The 23,193-nt window shown below is 43.7% G+C and overlaps 1 protein-coding gene across 1 annotated transcript in view; it reads right to left on the reverse strand.

Moving 5' to 3' along the window:
• klf8 (Kruppel like factor 8) overlaps positions 1–23,193 on the reverse strand; it is a 71,096-nt gene that overhangs the window by 35,077 nt on the left and 12,826 nt on the right. The window lies entirely within an intron of this gene.

Below are 23,193 nucleotides of genomic sequence, written 5' to 3' on the forward strand. Positions count from 1 at the left end.
GGGATGGGGAGAAAAGAGGGAAAACTTCAAGAGCAGGAAGGAGAGAGTGGAAGATTTGTTAAAGGAGAAGAAGGAGGAGAAAGAAGAAACAGAAGGAAGTTCTACCTCTGCTTCAAAAGTCAGCTGCAGGAAGGGAAACCTCCTCTGAGGAGAGAGTCGACCCGGGGAGGGGGTGAAACACACAGGGAGAGAGTTTAAGAAGAGATTTTTAAAGCAGGAAAAGAGAGAGAAGAGCAGCAGAGACAAAAGGCCTGATCCTGAGGCGGCCAGTGAGGGAATGAGAGCAAAAGAGAAATAACAGAGAGAAGGGAGGAGTAGCCGTGAAGTGACCCCTCCCTCCCTTTCAGCAGCAGGCAGGCAGACACACCCAGTAACTAACACACACACACACACACACACACACACACACACACACACACACACACACACACACACACACACACACACACACACACACACACACACACACACACACACACACACACGCGCACACACACAGGGGAGTGCCAAGAAGTGCATGCACACACACACTCACACGCACGCACTCACACTCACGCACTTTCAGCAGCAAACACACCCCTTCGCCTCTTTTCTGTCTCACTTTTCCACTTCCTCTCGAGGCCGATCCAACAAGTCTAACTATCCAAGAACTTGAGCGCGGCTCAGAGAGGAGGCGACACAAAACCCAGCAGGTTAAAACACATCGATGGCCCATTTCAAATGCTAAACGTTGTTTTCTCCTCTGTTACCACCAAACAAAACACATTTACCATTTACGTTACTCACAGAGTAAGTGGGGAAAAGTGATCAAAACAAGTTATAGTGAAGTTAAACGCGGAAAGTAGAGTTGCAAGTTAAACGACGACTTAAAAGACAAAAAGAAGAATTATTTTTTTATTTCAATAGTAACTGGCTTTTCAAAGCAATTAAACAACCAATTACATGAAAATTAAGAAAAAATAATTTTCATCAATGATTATCAACCTTTTTTTTTGTAAACATTTTATTTATGTTCTTTTTTTGGGGGTGGATACTTAAAAAATATATTTAAGAGATCTGTTCAAATATTGTGTTTTTAGTTGTCTGTTTTAAAAACATTTTCAAAAATTTTATGAAATGAATGGGTTTTTTTTTTTAGTCAGTGTAAAAAAGTTATATATTAATTTTTTTTAAATTTATGTTTATTTTCAGTTTCATTTCTTTTTAAATTGTATTTTTATCATTTTCTGTAGATATCATTCAAATGATTAATTTTGGTCTGTTTGAATACTACTTTTAAATTCATGTATTTTTTCAAACGATGTGAAAAATCTCATTCAAAGTTTAACTTGTTTCTTTCGATTATATGTTAAATGTTTTTGAAATTATGTTATTATTTATTTGTATTCAATTTATTTAGCAGTTTTATGCTTATAAATTTTTTTTTGTTAGTTTTTTTAATGAAAAAAACTTTAGTTTCTATTATATTTTGTCTTTTATAATGTACTTTTGTATTTTGTTAATGTATGCAACTTTTATATTTATTCAAAGATTTCGTTCTCACAATTATTCTGTATTGGAGTAAGAATTCTAGGTACTTTTTTAATTAGGTGAAACTCTACCTTAAATAATTGTATTCTTGTGGTTGTTGAGGTGATATGGTTTTTCAATTGAGTGACTATTGCATTGTAATTTGTATTTAGTATTTGTTCAGATTGTTTTTATTATGTGATGATTTAGATGAAATTTATAAGATCAGACTGACGGGAACAATGTAGATTAAAGTTGTGTCTGTGATGGGAACAACTGATTCAAAAAATGAATGGGTTAATTCAATAAATTTGGCATCTAAAACAATCTTTTTTAACTTCAGGGTCATGGCCTTCACTTTGCAGAAGTCGTGAGAGAAAAAAAACCACTGTCACGGCTTCTTTGTTCTTGTCACTTCCCCATGAGCTTCAGCTGACGTGAACACAGCTGAAGGTGCTCAGCTTTTTTTTCTACTTGTGGTTTTTAAATGACAAAACATCACTTTGAGTCTTCTATCTCCGACTTTAAGTTGATAGCTTCAACCATTCACCCAGATACCTCGTTTACATGACAACGTTTCATCTGACAACACCTAATCCGTTAGAAAGAAAGTGTCGCGTTTACGCTGCAGCAGCGGCCACACTGACAACGATGTAGTTAGTATGCTGGGCCCTCTTGCTTGTTTTTGTAAAGAAACCACACAGAGAACTTTGCTATAAACGTGAACAAAATTGAGAGAACCCGATATTCTTATGGACAGACGACGAATCAGATGCTATTAGGGGAGAGTTTCAACTATAAAAACTACTGATATGAACAATAAAACTAGAATACAGACCGTGTTGTTTACTAGCGCATGAGCAGAAGGAACTATTTACCACAGGAGGGTTTGTGCGGTTTCATCCCAGATAGACGATTCTCAGTTAGACGATTCCCAGATAGACGATTCCCAGATAGACGATTCCAAGATAGACGACATATTATAATAAATTAATTATTTGTAACATTTCAGTGACCGAGGATGAATAGTAATGTATTTTTACACATAAAGACACATAGTTTCTTTGAAAAAGTAACGGGGGAAGAAATAAAAAAGCATGTTGGTAAAAACACGTTTTATAAAGACATATAAAGTAGCGCAACAATAGTCAGTGAAGGTAAAAATATATAAATAACCATCCAAGTTTTTCATCAAAGTAATTCCTAGCAATGTATTTATCGCATTGGTCAAAAAATGCATCATGAAGATGAAAAAAAACACATAACCCACTATGTTGCATTTATTTGGAAATGTTGTTGAGCTACTTTATGTGTCTTTATACAACATGTGTTTTTAGTCCGACATCAGGACTGGGCTCGAAGCCACATATAAATATCCTGAAGTTGAAATTAGCAAATAATATTGGCATAACGTGTGAAATCTGATCAGTATTAGATCAAAATTCACTCAACTTATTATATAAATCCTTCATTCTTCCATATCTGAGTTATGGTGTGGAAATATGGAGAAATAATATGTTGATAATAAATATAAAAGTGAACTAACAGAGAGGAGCTTCACAGCGCAGCTGACGACAGCTGTCCGTGGACGAGTTGTCCGTTCACCACTGCGGGCGGGGAGGCGGCCGCTGTTCAGCGACTTTATGTGTCTTTATAAAACATGTGTTTTTAGTCCAACGTCGGGACCCGGCTTTTTATTTATTTTTTCTTTCCCTGGCCGTTGTTGCTCTACTTTATGTGTCTTCATAAAACACGTGTATTTAGTCCGACATGTTTTTTTCTTGTGTGTTCCCCCGCCGTGATTTTAAACTAATGTTGAGTCACTTTTTCAAAGGAACTATGTGTCTTTATGTGTAAAAATACATTACGATTAATTCTAGGTCAATGAAATGTTAAAAATAATTCACTTATTATGATAAGTCGTCTAAATCGGAATCGTCTATCCGGGATAACACCGTTTTGCGCATGCACAGTAACAGCGCGCTGTCGCCTCCGGCAGTCTCTGCAGAGGGGAAATCACGACTGTGAAAGAAATGTTCCACCGTGGGAGCCAGGATAAAAACTTCACGGATGCAGTGGATCCGCACATCGGTGTCGTGTAAGCGGACCGCCCAAAAGTGAAGAAAGTTTTGTGGATGCACTCCTATTCGTTGTCGTGTAAACGGGGCCTTAGGCCTTGTCCACATGAGCCAAAACAATCTTTTTTCTTCCCGGCGTTCTTGAAAAAACAAATCTGTCCACACGTCACTATGAACACGACTCACCTCGCGACCTAAGAGTATGTAGTACATATGCCAGGACTTTGGGGGGCGCTGTGACTCACCAAATCCACCAAAAATGCAGAAGAAAACACAGAGAACATAGAAATATAGAAGTTGACACCTGCTCATAGATTTTTCAGTTATATAGGTCTATGGTCCTGCTCCTGCTAGCGTCAGTAGCGTCACTAGCAAATTTGGCATGCTTGGATAAGCAAGCACTTTTCTGACTGGATCATTAGCATTAGGCTAAAGCGCTGCACAGCCACAATCTCACGTCATAGCTGATTAACTCAATGTGAGTTTCAGCATTAGTATTAAACTGGTTTAACAGTTTTTGTTTCAATAGTATTTACCACAGGAGCACTTCGATCTTCCTCAACTAAATTTTTATACGATAACGTTGTCGACACAGCTAAAAAAAAGCGCCAGCGTGATCAGAACGTTGAGTTTGTTGGAGCATTGTCAAAAAGTTCCACCAAAAAGTTGCGTTTTCAGTGGCTCTGATCGACGCCGTCGTGTAGTCGGACCCCAAAGCACTGCGAAAGTTTCCATTTCCACCTGAAAACATTGCATAATTCTTCCCGAAAGCAACATGGAAGTAATATTAGCATTAGTCTGTGGCCACAGCAGCTGTGATGAGCATTAGCATGCTTAGCTGTGATGAGCATTAGCATGCTTAAATAAACAAGCTTCCTGCGTTTGCATCAGCTTCTGTCTGCATGCTGGGAGTTTATCTCAGATCTTTTGTTCCTACAGTTTCTCATTTATTAGTAACTTACTTCTTTTCCAAGTTACATTCATTAACCTACAGCTCTACTAATGAAGTAACTAGTAACTGTAATCACATTATACAGATTACAAAATGTATGTATGAGTTTTTTGGTCATTCAGGTTCTTTTTCATATATTTGTTATGTTAAAATTATATTAGTTTTTTGACTTCACCATGAGAGTCATTGTAGTAACTCCATGAGCAGAGAAGTAAATGTCTCACTGTTGTTTGTAAAAAGGAAAAAGCAACAGATCAGGTAGTTTTTATGCATGTCTGGCATGTTTTGCCCCTCAGGAGAAAAGCCAAACTATGTGAAGGTGGTGGTTTTGTGAGGATTTGTAGTGAAAGGTCACAGCATGGAGTTTTAGTCAGAAGATCAACGGACTGGAAATCAGAAGTTGTTCCAGCTCTCAGATTAAAGTTCTAACGGAGTCGCACCAACGTATCGATGGTTAATGTGTGCCGAGGAGCAGACGTGCAGCAGACGTGGACTCTGAGCTGCAGGCCGACATGTGACCCCGCAAATTCCACAGCGAGGTGGGGCCTCCACCAATCAGGCAGGGTGTGGCAGAGCACCACCCTCCCACACACACACACACGCACACACACACGCACACACGCACGCACACACACACACACACACACACACACACACACACACACACACACACACACACACACACACACACACACACACACACACACACACACACGCACACACACAGCTCCCAGTCCCATTGTGAGGGGACAGAAGCCCCTCTGTGTCTCTAAACAAAGGTACAGCTTGATGCCTCACCTTCCCCCCTCTGACCAGACCGGCCCCGGTCTGCGGTTTCACCGACGGCCCCCCGCGATATGCGGAGGGTTCGTCAGCCACGTGTTCCCACTTTTTGTAGGACTGTCAATTTGCCCAGAAGCAGAAAGATGAGCTGCTGATACCGAACACACTGCTTGTACTCAACTGGGAGTTAAATTTAGCTCCATTCTGACCTCAAGAACTTTCCCCAAGTACCAGGAACCGTCGCAGGAACTTTGAGTGTTCGGACCTCTGGACCGAGGGTTCTAAACTTAGGCTCAGTTTACACAGTTTGAAGTCGTTTTGGTTTTTCCCGATTGAGAAAAGTTTCACGTTTAGACAACAACGTTTTGAAAATGATATCTGTTTACATGGAAATGGGAGAAACGCTGAAATCGATTCATTTGGGCCACTAGTGGGTGCTGTTGCATATGTCACATTTATAACATGACCATAATATCCTTAAGGACAATCACATCATTTTTTTTCTTGGTGTCATGTGGACGCAGATATTTCCTCCACCGATGCGGCGGGGACTGTAAACTTTATAAGAACGACGGGGAGAAAAAAAGTTTTGTCTCATGTGGGCGGGGCCTTCAATTGTGTTGAAATGGAATGTGTCTCCACACGTGATCTCGATGCGCAGGAGCAGCCACTTAGTTTATTAAGTATTCATGCTGAAAGTCTTGCACAATTACATGATTTTAGGAAAGATGAATGTGTAAAATTGAGTGTTGGCGATCAAACAGAAGGTAAAAATATTACTAGCAAGGTAGAACAGGGACATATTATGTATAATAGTATCAAAACAGGGTATTAATGCAATTGGGAAGGTCCCAGTTTAGATTGGAAAACCTCCATGTGAACCATCACTCAGTGAAATGACAACAGTAACAATAGAAAATACTCCTTGAAAGATGCCATAGTTCACAGAGATGTTAATAAGAAGGTAAAATGCTTCTCTTCACATATGAGAACTTTATTGAAATATTGCTTTCCTGATCAGAAATCCTTATTTTATACACTTTCATGTCTCAAACATCAATTAATTCATGTTTTAACGTGAGGTGCTCCAGAAACTGATAATTCGGCCCGAGCTGAAGCGGTTTGCGGATTGCCAGTCACTCATTTCCTCCTGAACTGACCTTTGACCCGCTTGACTCTTTCTGACCCTGGAGTACATGTGGTGCGGTCACGCCGAGGTATGAATGGAGGGGCGACGGGCTGTGGTCGGACACAGATCGAGTCTGACTCGCACTGGATTTAAGTCCGACTCGCTGTGACCGGGCGGAGCTCAGAGCTCGAGAGCCGGAAAGTTAATGAAAGAAACACGCTGAGAAGAGACTGGCAGTGTTGCAACGCAAACCCCCAGGCCGTGCGTGTGTGTGTGTGTGTGTGTGTGTGTGTGTGTGTGTGTGTGTGTGTGTGTGTGTGTGTGTGTGTGTGTGTGTGTGTGTGTGTGTGTGTGTGTGTGTGTGTGTGTGTGTAAAGCAGCACTAACGAATACTGATAGTGTTGTGAGGCTGCGTGAGAGAGGATGCGCATGTTGTGTGTGTAAATGAAGAGTGACAAGATGTGTGTGTGTGTGTGTGTGTGTGTGTGTGTGTGTGTGTGTGTGTGTGTGTGTGTGTGTGTGTGTGTGTGTGTGTGTGTGTGTGTGTGTGTGTGTGTGTGTGTGTGTCCCTCTGAGCGGGGGTCCCACTCTGGAGTTCCAGGAATAAAAAAGGGCGGGGTGGGTGTGACCCTGTCAGCCTCTGATCCCACCACAGGAAGTCGGGGGGTGGGGGTGGGGGTGAGGGTGGGGGTGGGGGTGGGGGGGCGACTGAGACGACTGAAACACACTCACCAAACTTTCCCACTGACTCTGAGACACTTTTTTCAGGGGGAAAATTCTTTTTTATGACATTTCTTTTTCAACTCCGGTCCTGGAGGAGCCCTGTCCTGCATGTTTTAGTTCTCTCCCTGCTTCAGCTTACCTGAGTCTAATGATGATGTCATCACCAAGGTTGTGAAAAAGCCCAATAATGAGCCGCTTATTGCAATGAGGTGCGCTGCAACTGGGAGGAGCTAAACCCTGCAGGACAGGGACCCCCGAGGACCGAGGTTGGAGACCCCAAGATTTCCACTCTCATGTTGAATGATAATGTAAATAAGCATTCTTATTTATGATGAAATCTTTGAGAATTAAGTGAAACCGACACAAATCACTCAGATTTCACAATTTTAAGCTTAGAAATATCTTTGATTTCTGCCGGAGCGACAGAAGTAGTGATACTCTACAAAGAGTAAGGCCTCGTTTGCACGGCGACGTTTCAAGGGAACACAAATCATTATTTCGTTTCTCAAAGGTTTTGCATTCACACTGCAACGCTCTGAAAACAATGTCCGGTTAAACAGAAACGACACAAAATACAGAAGGGTGTGTCAGGCTGACGTGCCGCTTTCTAAAGGCAGCAACAGAAGAAGATTCCAAATCTCTTCTAGAGCCAAAACTGCAACCCCCGGACGTCTAGTCCACGACTATTTTTTTCAACATTATTGATTTGAAGGATTGGATTTTAAAGTATATTTGACACAAAAACATAAGCAGTAGGTGATTTTACTATGGGCGAAGTGGGCGGCTGCCCAGAGCGCAAACTCAACAGGGGCGCACCGTGGACCGGCTCATACCGTCTTCAGAAATTTCTTCAGTATTTCTGAATAAAAAAAAAAAAGGCCGTGCAGTTGAAAAGTTAAAATGCCATTTCCTAGCTGACCGCTTTGAGTGATGCGTTCAGGTGCATCACGTAAGTACGCCTTCCGACATAATAATGAGCTGCGGGGCTCATACAGTCGCGACGTTACTTGAAAAACATGATTAAAATATGACTGATAGTCGTTAGCGAGGTGGAACGTGCAGCACACGGCAGGGCCGAAGTTTCGGGTGGGGGGGGCGTCATCTGCGCGAAGAAGACCATTCCTCGGTAGAAACAAAGTCTTTTATACTATAATAAATATATATGGACATATACTAGATATATGAAAAATATATGAAATATCAATTAGAAATAATATGTAAAACTACATTGTACATGATTTAGTTTCTCAAAAATATTCTGAAATCTCATCCATTGACGAGGGTGCTGTCTGTGGACGAGGTGTCCTCTGAGGGTGCTGTCTGTGGACGACTTGTCCTCTAAGGGCGCTGTCTGTGGACGAGTTGTCCTACAATAAGCAAAAACTGTCCTGACACTGAAAGGCTCTCAATCAACAATATTGTTTGCTCGAGCTGCCAGGACAAGGGGGGGGGGGGGGAGGGGCAAATAAACAACAACGTGTAATTAGCATGTTGAGCCACTAGTAGGTGCTGTTCTTTGGTTTTATAATGAAACCACACACACATGCAGCAGAGAACAATGAGCTCTAAACATTAACAACAGGAGAACACGGACATTCTAGTGGACAGACCACCAAGTTGGATTGTTATTACGGTGACTGTCAAAATAAAACTACCAAGTCCCAGGAGAATATGGAGTCATGACACCACGGAGGAAACGTTGTTCTGATTGTCTCTACTGAGCATGTGCACAACTACTAGTTACTACGGCGGTGGTGTGCACCAGCAGCTGCGATGTTTCAATGACGGTTTTGCAAAGTCGCTGCTGTTTCACCAATGTTAATGTGACGTTCCTGTAAAGGTACTAGAATTATTCGGACAAAGTCTTGTCTGTTTTTTGGAAATCTTCCACAAGCTGTTTGAAAGTACTTGTTACTGTACATTACTACTGTAAATATCATCAGTTGATGTGAAGTTACCAAAGATGGTTCCTGCGTTCACTCCCAAACTGCTGCAGATGCTAAGATGAAGATTTCTTTCCATTGCGACGCCTCATAAAATCTGTAATCTCAATTTCTGTCTGCGTACATTTACTTTCTTTGATATTTAGAAGGTAGATTAAAGCAGAAGGTAACGCAAGTAGCTGAATCTGTACACTGCAGTGTGTGTGTGTGTGTGTGTGTGTGTGTGTGTGTGTGTGTGTGTGTGTGTGTGTGTGTGTGTGTGTGTGATTGCGTGGACAAGAGGGCGGGACAGAGAGAGACTATCTGGGTCAGCGCTCTCATCTCTGTCACTGCTGCCTCTCTCAAAACCTCCCCCTGGCCGTGTGTGTGCATGTGTGTGTGTGTGTGTGTATCAGTGTATGTATGCATGTGTGTATTTTCTGTGTGTGTGTGTGTGTGTGTGTGTGTACGTGTATGTGTATGTGTACGTGTGTGTTTCTGGGTGGGGGTGGGGGACTGGCCCACTCAGCCTTGCTTGATCGTGCCCCTTCAGGGTCCTTACATGGTTCATGCCAGGTTATGCCCACGCCCAATGACACACACACACACACACACACACACACACACACACACACACACACACACACACACACACACACACACACACACACACACACACACACACACACACACACACACACGGCTCCAGTTCTTCTTCCACCAGAGTTTAGGAGTAGTAGATTCAGTTTGGGATCTGACGAGAGGAACAATAAAAGAAACAACCCAAACAGAAGGAGGAAGTGTTCTGCGCCTCCATTCCTCGGCGGGTTCAGCCCGAGTTCAGAGTGCCGTCGCACACCCTCCCGACACGCGTCGATACGATCCAGATATTAAACCATCATTTGTCGGCCAGTGGAAGGAAGAAGCGGTGGAACCTCGTCCTGAGTCGGACGGAGGAGGTTCTTGCCTCTCTGTCGATTTTTAAACGGCGACGGAGCGACTTCAGTTATTAAACCAAGAGGAGGATGAAAACAGGCAGAGACACTCCTCTTCCTCCTCCTCCTCCTCCTCCTCCTCCTCTGTGGCGACTGTACAGTCAGGACGGTGTGACGTCTCCACATCTCATCACAGTTTTCTCACAAGTGCAGTGGTATGTACCGTTCCCTCACAGTGAGAAAATCCCTGGTTCGAGTCCGGCTGGAGGACAAACATTTTCAAATATCAATCTTCGGCTCCGTTCGCTGGACGTTTCAAGTGAAAACATAATGTTTTGTCATTTTCGTTTCAGAAAAGCGTTTGTCTCTACTGAGCATGTGCACAACCACTGGTCATCACGGATGTGTTGCTCATGTGCAGTAGCAGCGTCTCAGTGAAGTTTTCTGCTGTCAGTGGAGACAGAGTCGAAATATTTTGGAAAAAATTCAACCTTGGGAGCCATTTTCAAAAAGTTGTCTTTTGAGTGGCTGCGAGCACCGTCGCCATGGAAACAGACCCCAAAGCCCAACAAAATTTTGAGTTTTCACTTAAAAATGTTGCCGTGTGAACGAAACCTTAAAATCCAAAATATTAGCGTGAAACATTCCTCGAAATGATATTCTAGAGCGTCATTATCTCCCAATATTATTATACTTTAATCCAACATGATCTCTCGGATTTGCTCATCTTTGTCAACACAATTAATACAAATACACTTTTTTTTTTTTACTTCTAGTGTCAAGGCTGCAGTGTTGTAGTGGTTGGCACTGTCGCGTCATGACCGACGGTCGTGGGTTTGAATCCTGTCTCTGTGTTTGCATGTTCTCCATTCTGGATGAGCTCATTTCCTCCCAGAGTTACAGAAGAAACAAGTCAAATTAAACAGAAGAGCCGCAGGTAGAGGTCACAGAGGTCAGTCCTCACTGGTCCACGCACACACACACACACAACACACACACACACACACACACACACAGATAGTGTGTGCGCTTGCTTTCTGTAGATAGATCGACCGACACACACACGCTCCCCGGCTGGTTCTTGTCGGTCACAAACAGGACGGTTTCGGTTAATAAGTGACAGAATGAGAGGAGGAGAAGTGAAAGTCTCTCTGAGCTCACATCGACACACACAAACATCCAACGTTTGAGGACGTTGAGGGAAGCAGAGCTTTTACAATCATTTTAGTTCAGACGCTTCACACTAAACTAAACTTTATGAGGCAAACTGCGCCAGCAGATCAACTCGGGGGATAAATGTGTTTGGAGCAGCATGAAACATGAAGCTTCAGGCTCCGTTTACACGACAACGAATACGAGCGCATCTGCAAAACTTTCTTCACCTTAAGAGGGTTTGTTTACACGACACCGGCGCGCCAATCCACTGCATGCGTGAAGTTTTCATACCGACTCCAAAGGTGGAAGTTTTCATCCCCCCCAGCAGAGACTGATGGAGGTGATGCAGCGCTGTTACTGCGCATGCGCAATCCCCCCCCCCCCCCGTGATCAACAGTTCCTTCGTTCTTAGTAAACAAACATGGCGGCCCCCGTAGTGGTTTGACTCGCGGTCCGTATTCTAGTTTCATCATAAAGTGTATGGTTCTCTGCACACGTCTGTGAGGTTTCATTCCAAAAACCTGCGACAGCGCCCTCCCGTGGCCCGGCATACTAACTACATCATCGTCAGTGTGTCTGCTGCTGCAGCGTAAATGCAAAAATTCTTTAACGGATTAGGTGTTGTCACGTGAAACGTTGTGTAAACGAGGCCAGTGTGTGTGTGTGTGTGTGTGTGTGTGTGTGTGTGTGTTCTTGAAATAACGAAGGGAAACCCCAAGAACATCAGGCTCCTTCATGCAACAGACAGAAAACGTTTCTCTCCAACAGCTGTTACCTTATATGTCTGTGCTCCTCTTCCTCTTTAAGTCAAACCACTCCCCCTCTTCCTCCTGCTCTTTCTTTCTTACTCAAACCACTCCTCTTCCTCCTGCTCTTCCTCTCTCACTCAAACCACTCCTCTTCCTCCTGCTCTTCGTCTCTCACTCAAACTACTCCTCTTCCTCCTACTCTTCCTCTCTCACTCAAACCACTCCTCTTCCTCCTCTTCCTACTACTCTTCATCTCACTCAAACCACTCCTATTCCTCCTCCTCTTCGTCTCACACTCAAACCTCGTCCTCTTCCTCCTCCTCCTCCTCCTCCTCCTCCACACAAACCTCCTCTTCCTCCTTCTCCTCCTCCTCCTCACAAACCTCCTCTTCCTCCTTATTCTCCTCCTTCTCCTCCTCACAAACCTCCTCCTCCTCCTCCTCCTCCTCCTCCTCTTCCTTCTCCTCCTCCTCCTCCTCCTCCTCACAAACCTCCTCTTCCTCTTCCTCCTCCTCCTCACAAACCTCCTCTTCCTCCTCCTCTTCCTCACAAACCTCCTCTTCCTTCTCCTCCTCCTCCTCCTCACGAACCTCCTCTTCCTCCTCACAAACCTCTTCTTCCTCCTCCTCACAAACCTCCTCTTCCTCCTCCTCCTCCTCCTCCTCTTCCTCCTCCTCACAAACCTCCTCTTCCTCCTCCTCCTCTTTAACCGTTTCCAGTTTTCTCCCAGTATTCTCTCTCAGTAACAGCAGATGGACAAACAGCTTGCATACTAATGCAAACATGTTTTAAAGCTGTAATTCTGTAATAATTTTAATTAGCTCATCAGCCAAAATGTCCCCACAATGACCACTAAAACTGAAAAAAAGAAAGAAAGAAGCTTTTGATCAGCAGAGGAAAAATGTTATTTCTGGATTATTTTGCAGTAACATGAACATCAAGTGTAACTCTGCACCAAACAAATAATAAAATAATTATTTTTCACACTTACAGGAAACTTAAAGCATGCTTATTTATCCATGAATGAATGGATGTCCTCCGATGCATTCTGGGTAAAATACTTTACAAGTGCCCAGCTTTGACTTGTTCCACCACTGGAGGTCAAACAGTCGTAAATGACCATGTAAAACATTTATAAGGCCCCGTTTACACAACGTTTCAGGAAAGTTTCCTGTTTAAACAGCAATGTTTTGAAAATGATGTCTGTTTACACAGAAATGGCAGAAATACTAAAAACGATATCGTCTTCATGCCCGGCCACAAGTTGCCGCTGTTTGGACCATCTACACGGAGACAGAGCCCAAGCATTGTCAGGAACTTGTCCCCCCCACCCCCACCCGTTTCCATGGAGACGCAGCATGAACCTTTTCAAAAAGTTGGGTTTTCAGTGACTCCGAGCTGTTATGGTGCCAACAGATGCCCAAAACCACACGGACGTTTGCTGTTTCCACTTGAAAACGACCCGAGGCTCTCTCAGATGCTGGTCATGTCAAGTTATTTTATGACCAGGTTATGTTATTTCCTCTCAGGTGACGATGAGATCACAGTCAGTGACAGATATTATCTCGCCGATACTTCAGAGGAAGAGAAGCTGCAACATAGCAATTGAGAGCCAACTGGCTATAGCCGCTCCGCTCTGCTGTTGTCAATAGTTCTCAGTAGTGTGTTTTGCTTAAAGCTGGAAAACAGACTTGAAAATGAGGATAAACAAACCAAACAAAGCTAAAAGGAGCTGCAGTCGCTTCAAACACTGATCGAAATGATGGTAAAATACAGAATATTCCTCCATTCTCAGGAGGTTTCAGCTCCAGCTCTCGTCTCCTCTTTGTTTCACTCATGCTTCGCCGTTTGGGCTCAGATGATCGGGTTGAGTTGACTCACGCTGCCTCTGATTGGCTCTCTCGTGGTCAACAGATGCTGCTAACTGGCATCTGGCCAAACGTGAAGCATCTCTGGAGAAACCTTTGTAACTGCAGCGTGGTTCATTCATCGGAAGCCCTCCAGCTTTGTGTTTGGATTATTCTGTGAATCTGAGTTCAGAAAAAGCAGTTAAAAGATGGCTGGTGGTGTTTTCTGCTACATGAGGTGAATGACGGGGCAGAGGAGACCTGGGTGTGTCTCCATCTGGCTGCTGGTGAGAGAGAGTGAGACAGAGGCTGTTATCACACCACACCCTGGTGACGCAACACACACACACACACACACACACACACACACACACACACACTACAAAAAGTATAACACGCATACATGCACAAACAGGCAAATTCACACACACACACACACACACACACACACACACACACACACACACACACACACACACACACACACACACACACACACACACACACACACACACACACACACACACACACACACACACACACACACACACACACACACACACACCACCTTGGTTTACTCATCTCACCCTGCGTGGCTGCAGATTATATAAATTAACTGCATATTTGACTGAAGTCTTTCAAATTGTAATAAAAGTATGAAAATACGCACGTTTATGAATCAGATACTTTATATGTATGTGAAGTAGGCCGTTCATAGAATTTATGTTACGTTTACACAACAACGATCCACAAGAAATTAGCCTTTGTAAATATTAATTTCAGAAAAGTTTCACAGAAACATTTTGAAAACTATCACAGGTTTAAACACCAGAAACACTGAATGCTGCGGTTTTCATGGCAGGCCACTAGTTGGTGCTGTGTTTTAGTAATACAAGCACTTATAATGTGAACCTGTCATCTCCTTTTCTGTTTCTTGTTTTATTGTATCGTCTATTTTATATAAACTTGTGAACTGTGCACTTTTACATCTTATTTATTATTTGTAGAGCACTTTGGTCCACTGTGGCGTCGTTACACGTGCTTTATAAAGGAAGATAGATTGGATTGGAAAATGGCAAAAAATTTCTAAAAATGCGAAATTCCCTCAAATCGATAAAAAAAGGAAGAACAGACAAAATTTACTGAAAGTGTGAAAATGGCTAAAAGAACTAAAAATAGTGAAAACCATAAAAACAGCAACAATAGCTGAACCACTACCACAAATAAAAATGACTCAAAAAAGAAAAAAATACAAATACAATTGTATGTCCAATGTTGTAAACTGTGGTCATGAAGCTGTCCTTTAATAAAAGTTAAATAACAAATTTTATTTAGAAGGAAAAGGGCAAAGCGCTGTTTTGGTCACAAAGGTTACACTCCTCTGGTCTGTATGGAAGAAATGTTCCACGTATGCAGATGATGGTGTAATGAATGGTAGGAAATGCTCTCTGTTAAATTCTGATAAAACTCTCGTGGTTTTTCTGCAAAAATAAATAACATTTGGAAAATAACTGCACTCAAAAAGGGCCATTTTCAGCGACTCTACAACATATTGCTCTTCTCGATCCACGTTTTTTCACTTCCGATCCGATCCCGATACCTGAATTTGGATATCTGCCAATACCAATAATATTCAGATTTTATGAGGCTGTAATAAACTCCTCTCTACAAGCAAGTATGAAATGTAGGAATGTATGCATGTATTCTCTCAAAAGACAACTTGAGGTTAGTATCAGGTCAGAAAAGGAAGCAGTACAAAGTATTTTTGTTTCATTTGGACAATGTGGGGGTCTACGTGACGCCATCATCTCATAATAAACTAGTTCTATCTTTAAAACCTCCGAATCACGTTATTAATCCCTGGGGAAATTCTTTAGCAACGCAGCACAAACAGAATGTTTCCAGCTCTAACGCAGCTCCAACCATTGGGACTATTATCAGGGAGTTTAGCGTGGAGTAGGACGCAGCTTCACGGAGGTGTGAATCGCCTGCTGACAGCCTGGAGGAGCTGCTGTTCATTGTTTTGATGTCAGTGCTGTTCTCCTCGGAGAGCTGGAGTTTGAAAACAGTGACGCCTGTACTACTGCTTTGCTAACATCCACGTCGCTGCTTTGCTTCGTGGTGTTTTTAGCGTAAAATACGTCCAAACAGCAACATGTTGTCATGAACAGCTGGATAGCCGCAGTGCTGCTACGCTAGCCTGCTCGCTGGCTGCAAACTGTGGAATGGATTTCCTGACTCATCACTCCTCGTCTCATTGAGACCCGCCTCCCTTCAGGAAAATCCAGTCCACAGTTTGCAGCCAGCGAGCAGAGCAGCAGCAGGGAAACACTGTGGAGTCATTTCAGTAACAGTGAAGCACAGACAAGATTCATGGATCAGAAAAATCATCAGATTGGATCGGAAATTTCTGATCTGTGAATGACGTTGGTATCGGAACCTGATACCGATACTGGATCGGATCAACCCCATCCCTTCACTTCTCATGCGAAAATGCTGCATATGAAGGGACTCAGACGCATGAATTAGTCTCACCTAACGGGTTTGTCTTTAGATTGCGGGAGGAAACTGGAGCACGTGTAGAAAACCCAGAAATCCACAGGAATCAAATACATGGACTTTTGCTGTGCGGTGGCAGTGCAAACCACTTCACTGTCCATGGAACAGACTGCTCGCATAGGAATAGATCTCGTCCTGCTTTGCCTAAACGGTGCTCAATTACAAGTAAAAGATACAAGATTACATGTACAAATACAAGGTTTTTTCAAACCCTCAATTTTTAACGACGTTTCGCTCTTGTTCCGATTAAATCTGCATCTTAACGCCTTTAAAGAGGGAAGAAACTCGCAACCTTCTGCACGTCATCGTGAAATTTAGAGCAGCCTCTTCCGTCATGTGCGTTTGTACATGTGACATGAATATTATGCAGCGCCAAAGCGACACGGTTTGTGTGTTGTGTTTCTTTGCGTGCAGAACGAGGTCAGTTTTTCCGAGCTTTCACACAGAGAATAAAGACATCAGTCAATCACAGAAAGGAAACAGAAAACAAAGTGAAGCCTGTTGATCCTGACATCCCCAGAAGGGTTCAAACCCTTTCTGTCGCTGCCTCGTGCGGGAGGACGTGCCCACAAAATCATGTCTGCTTCAGTCAAGTGACGAGTGGGAGGAAGGAATCAAACATTGTGACGCGACGGCGACCCGTCGGAATAAACTGGTAGAGATCTGCCGCATTTAAAGACACAAACAAGAAGCTACTGCTGATTCAGGAGTTGTAGTTTTTAAAATTCTCCCACTCGGGCATCACTAAACTCATTCATCTTTCTGCCTCTTTTAGGATTCATTGCTACCAAATATCCACCGACAGGAGCCAGGATGAGGAGATATTCACGTCATCTCTGTGGTTCTGGCCGATGGAGGCAGAAGTAGAACTGAATAGTGAATTTAAGCTTCGTATCTGAGTCAATCTGCCTCCCCTCCGTCATGTGACGGTGGCGGCGATGCTCTGACACCATTTTCACGATGTTAACGTGCATGACGACTCGGGACGACGGAGAAAACCTCCCGCCGTCTTCTCTCTCTCTCTCTCTCTCTCCCCCTCTCTCTCTCTCTCTCCAACAGCATCTCGATCGCCCATCTCCCACCACACAAGCCCTTCCAGACACACCCTCCCCACCTCCGGCACCACCTTCCTCCACCCTCCCCCACTTTTCTCTTCATTGTGACCGCCTTGGCAGCGCGGTCGTCGTTGCGATGGAGACGGGATTCTTCCACCCCCCCACCACCACCACCACCCCCTGTTAATGACTGTGAGGTGGTTGGTAGGGGGTCACTCTCCATCGCTGCTGCACCGCCACCTCCTCCTCCACCGCCGCCGCGTCAGGGCCTAATCTGAGGTGACACGGCCAATATCCTCACACAAAACACACACTCACACACAAGCGTGTCAACACAAGCATGCGGAAACACACTCGCAGGAGTCCACTGAGGGGAACATGCATGTCCAAGAGCATGCAGCTCCATACACACACACACACACACACACACACACACACACACACACACACACACACACACACACACACACACACACACACACACACACACACACACACACATTCAAACAATTCACACTCACACCATGCCGCTGCAAACGCAAACACAAACGCAAACACACACACACACACACACACACACACTCGAGTAGCGAACACAACACAACACTGAGATATCGGTGCTGTCATAAAAGTCAGCTATAGGAACAGCTATAGGAGAGGTTATTGGGACATCCACTGTATCGTGCAGCAGAAAGTTTAATTGAAATTGGCTTTATGTGAAGTCGTTGTCATTTTTGGTCGTATGTTTGGGGTTTTTTGAAAATACCTTTTCATCTTGTAAGCCACATTTACACGACATTCCACGTGAAAACGCTGAAGTTTTGTCAGTATCCACAAAAACAGCAGAGAACGTTGAAACAATGTAGATTTCATGTTGGACAACGTTTGTTTGAGTAATGAAACCACACACACACACATACAGCACAGAACAACGGGCTCTAAACATTAACAACGGGAGAACACGGACATTCTGGTGGACAGATGACCAAGTTGGATTATTATTACGGTTAAAATAAAAGTACCAAGTTCAGGAGAATATGGACTGGGAGTCATGACATGACGGAGGAAAACATTATTCTGATTGTCTCCACTGAGCATGTGCAGAAGAACTGTTTACCACGGCCGTGGTGAGCATGAGAAGTAGCAGCATTTGCACCGTTGTCGTCTAAACAGACCCCCCAAAAGGCAAACGTGAGTTTTCCGTTTACACTTGAAAACACCGTAAATGTAAATGGGGCCATGTACTCTGCGCCAAAACAAAGAAAAAAAGTTCAATCTAGAGGTAATGATGGCACTATTTCACCGGTCCGGCCCACTCAAGATGAAACTGGGCTCAATGTGGCCAATGAACTCTGAGTCAATGTTAGACTTCAGTACAACACCTTTACAGGTGTTAAAAATCTTTTTTTATGTGATTTAAATCATTTGTAGGCATCTATCTAAAAAATAATGTGTTGAAATAATTCAACAGAATCATGTCAAAGTAAGTCCCACTGTGTTGACGCAGTTCAATAGCCGGACTTCGTTCTGATGTTAAAACGGCTTCCGACAAAAAAACAAACAGGAAAAACACTAAAAGAGTGAGAATATTTCATCGTTCTGGAATTATCCTGAGCTCACAGAAACACAGACTTGAACCAGGAACGGACAAACCAGGCTGTTGGAAAACCCTGTTTGAGCTGGAGTCGGGCCTTGAATGGGCGGCAGAGACACAGCAGGAATACAAAACCAGCAGAAAACCGGGCTTCCATCCTGACAGAGCAGAGACGAGCTCTCTGAAGCGGCAGCTCACATGACGAGCTCCCTGACCTTCACATACTCTCAAACTCTGCTCCCACTACTCCAGCCTGGACTGTTTACACCACGGGACGCAGCAGGATCCATTACCAGCTCTGCTCGGGCCTCCAACCAGGATTCTTAAACATTCAGCAGCACTGCCATTGCCGCAGATTTGGACCCGTTAGTTATTTGTTCCTTCTGTCACAAGCAGAGGAATCGATCAATTCCTATTTCAAACAGAAATAATGTAACCCAAACAAGCACACACACGAGGATGACATTTTAAACCAAGGCAGGAAAGACTGAGGAAACATAAGAGTTCGAGCAAACAATTCAAAAAGCTACAAAATGTTATTAAAAATTTATTACTAAATTGATGCATTAAAAATTTGATTTAAACCCCAAAAGATTTTAAAAACCAAATTTTAAAATCTCGCTGCTCATTCAACACATACTAAGAAGAGGCTTATGTACCAAAATATATAGTAAATACCATTTATGACCACTTGATGGCACTGTATAACATCAGAAAGCTGCTACAGACAAAGAAGCTCTACAATCTGGATTATAAAAGAGGAAAATGCTCTATAATCTGGATGTTAGTAAAAAAAAAAAGTAAAAACACATCATCATTTTCTTTTCAGAAAAGTTTTGCATTTACGCGGGCAACTTTTTGAAAACTATGTCTGTTTACACAGAAACGGCAGAGACACTGAACATGATGTAGTTAGCATGTAGGGCCACTAGAGGGTGCTGTTGGGTTGTTTTGTAACGAAACCCCACACACTGTGGTGCGCAGTAACACTAGCAGCATTTCGGAAAAGTTGCGTTTTCCTCCATTACAAGTCGGGTTGTTTATGACAAGTTCCACCTTGGGAGCCATTTTTAAAACCTTGAACAATCAATCCAAACCTCTTCTGGATTTGATTCAGGATTTAAGGGGCTCCACTGAGCAACCCTCATCCATTTATTCATTCTCTTGAGCAGCAGTGTCCAGTTTGAAGTCTCCCACAGGACGCTGAAGGCCCGGCGACTTTGAGAGAGAACCAGGGACGACCTGACGCCCAGGACAAGTCGCCCTCTGCACACTCTGCTTTGTCGTTTTTGGTCATCAGCATTAACATTCTTTTGTAATCAGCAAATGTTTTGTTAGAAAATAATTGAAGTTTAATCAAACTTCATTCAGAAAGGACCACAAACTGCAATCAAACCTGTGTTCTGCTGTGAGGTAAAACTCCTACACTTCACCTTCATGCGGGTTCCTAATAACCTATCAATACATGTAAAAAAAAAAAAAGACGGTTAATTAATGAAGATAATGTAATACTGCACGGCATGAGCTCATGACAGCTGTTTCCAGGGCTCATCATTCAAAGCTATACGTGAAAAATGTCCATAGAGACGACAAATTAAAGTCGATAAATCATCCAGTGCAGCAAAGTAATCTCCAACATTATAACATACAAAAGGAAAATGCTTCTTTTCTTTTTATTATTCAAGGTTTTGTCATTGAGACTGCAGTTGCTAAAAGGCTGAATTACACTTTGAGCTGCTCTCATCCATAAATAACGGCAACGTAGTGCGGTTGGCAGTAAATCTCTTTTCAGTGTCACCTTCAGAAAGTGCAAACCTCCAGGGGTGTCAACATGTGGCCCGCGAGCCAAAGGCTTCCTGCGGGAGGCTTCACTCTGGTCCATAGGATGACATGGTAGAAGTGTACAAAATCTAAATCAAGAAAAAAAGACATTCTGTTCAAATTGCTGTTGCTGTTTTGTCCACTGGGGTTCACATCTTTCTGAGCTGATAATTCAACAAGGATGAGATTAAGGATTCAGGGTAAATTAACCATTTGAAGCTGTCAGTAGCCATATTGAAGGTTCTCCTGCTCGGACTCAGGGGAGACGAGGAGCTGAACTAACGCAGACCCGTTTGCTCGGCGTTCCAAGTGAAAACGCTAAATTTTTGCATTTTTGTTTCAGAAAGGTTTCACATTTACGTGGCAACATTCTGGAAACGACGTCTGTTTCCACGGCAACACCAGAAACAGTGAAAACAAGGCAGTTTTCATGTTGGGCCACTAGTTGGTGCTGTTGTTTGTTTATGTAATGAAACCACACACGCATGCAGCAGAGAAACAGCATTAACAACGGGAGAGCACGGACAGTTGGATTGTTATTATGGTGACTGTCAAAATAAAAGTACCAAGTCCCAGGAGAATATGGACTGGGAGCCATGACACCACGGAGGAAACATTGTTCTGATTGTCTCTACTGAGCATGTGCACAACTAACTAGTTACTACACCATGGTGACCAGTAGCAGCTGCGCTGTTACTGCGATGTTTCAATGATTTTTATACAAAGTCACCAGAACGTTTCACCAATGTTAATGCAATGTTTCTTTGCTTTTTTAAGACTTGATGTTAATGTGACGGTACTGCACCTTGCGACACTACTGCGACTATTCACTACAGCCATAATGCACATGCGTAGTAGCAGCGCTTGCGCCGTCTACAAGGAGACGGAGCCCGAGCATTTTCATAAAGTCTTGTTTTTCCCCGTTTACACAATGACAGAGTTGTGGCGTTTTCGAAAAGTTCCACCATTGGTTCTCAAAAAGTTGTGACATTTACTCTGAAAACCTTGTAAATGTAAAACCCTTGGACTAGTAGAAAGAGGAGGAGGAGGCGGAGGAGGCCAGTACCAGACAGAGCCTCTCATCCTCCTCCTGCTGCAGTCTGCACATCTTGTAATCGAGTCAAACAGTCACGACTTGAACCGGGTCCCAGATCTGAGCGATCCCGAACCAGCGTAACGGCGCTGAGTATTGAGAACTTTAAAAGGAGGCAAACACGACCAGCAGAAGCTCCATTAATACACCCGGCTGCTCGTCTCCGTGAGGCTAACGGCGGTCCTCCATCAAATCCTCTGTGTTCACTGTACACACTGGTGACCGGGCACAGCCAAGGCTGCGCTCATTATTTCCAGCTCCGCTCCACATCCAAGGTTCAATGAATCTTCTCCAAGGTGAGGAAGAAGATGGGTGTCTTTACAGAGCAACCAAATCGAGGTCACACACACACACACACACACACACACACACACACACACACACACACACACACACACACACACACACACACACACACACACACACACACACACACACACACACACATACACACACACACACACACACACACTTGTTCCTGTTGTGATTGTCCAACATCTGGATCCTGAACTCAGAATCGGTGTCGGGTCTTGAGTTTTAGTATCATGACGGTAGAATCAGTCTGCTTCACTCTTCCTGCCTCTTCAACATATAAACAGTGCTGTGTGTCTATAAATAGCCCTGAAGCCCTGGGGCAGGCCAGCCTGAACACGGCTGCCCAGCAAACACAGGGAGAGAAAAAAAAAAAAGAAAAAAAAAGAAACCGTGACACCAACAACAACTTCACTTCCCCCTCTGCGCCACCCGGCTGAATCCTGGGCAAGAAACCTCGCCGCCAGACCCTGATTAGCAGCAGCCGGGCCGACGAGAACATCACCAGAACATCTCCAGAACATCACCACCACCAGAACATCAATGCCACCACATCATCACCATCACATCACCACCACCATCACATCACCACCACCAGAACATCACCATCACCAGAACATCACCACCACCAGAACATCAATGCCACCACATCATCACCATCACATCACCACCACCATCACATCACCACCACCAGAACATCACCATCACCAGAACATCATCACCACCAGAACATCACCACCACCAGAACATCCCCATCACCAGAACATCATCACCACCAGAACATCACCACCACCAGAACATCAATGCCACCACATCATCACCATCACATCCCCATCACCAGAACATCATCACCACCAGAACATCATCACCACCAGAACATCACCACCACCAGAACATCAATGCCACCACATCATCACCATCACATCACCATCACCATCACATCACCATCACCAGAACATCATCACCACCAGAACATC

This window comes from Lipophrys pholis (assembly GCF_963383615.2).
Source record: "Lipophrys pholis genome assembly, chromosome: 16".
Lineage (NCBI taxonomy): Eukaryota > Metazoa > Chordata > Actinopteri > Blenniiformes > Blenniidae > Lipophrys > Lipophrys pholis.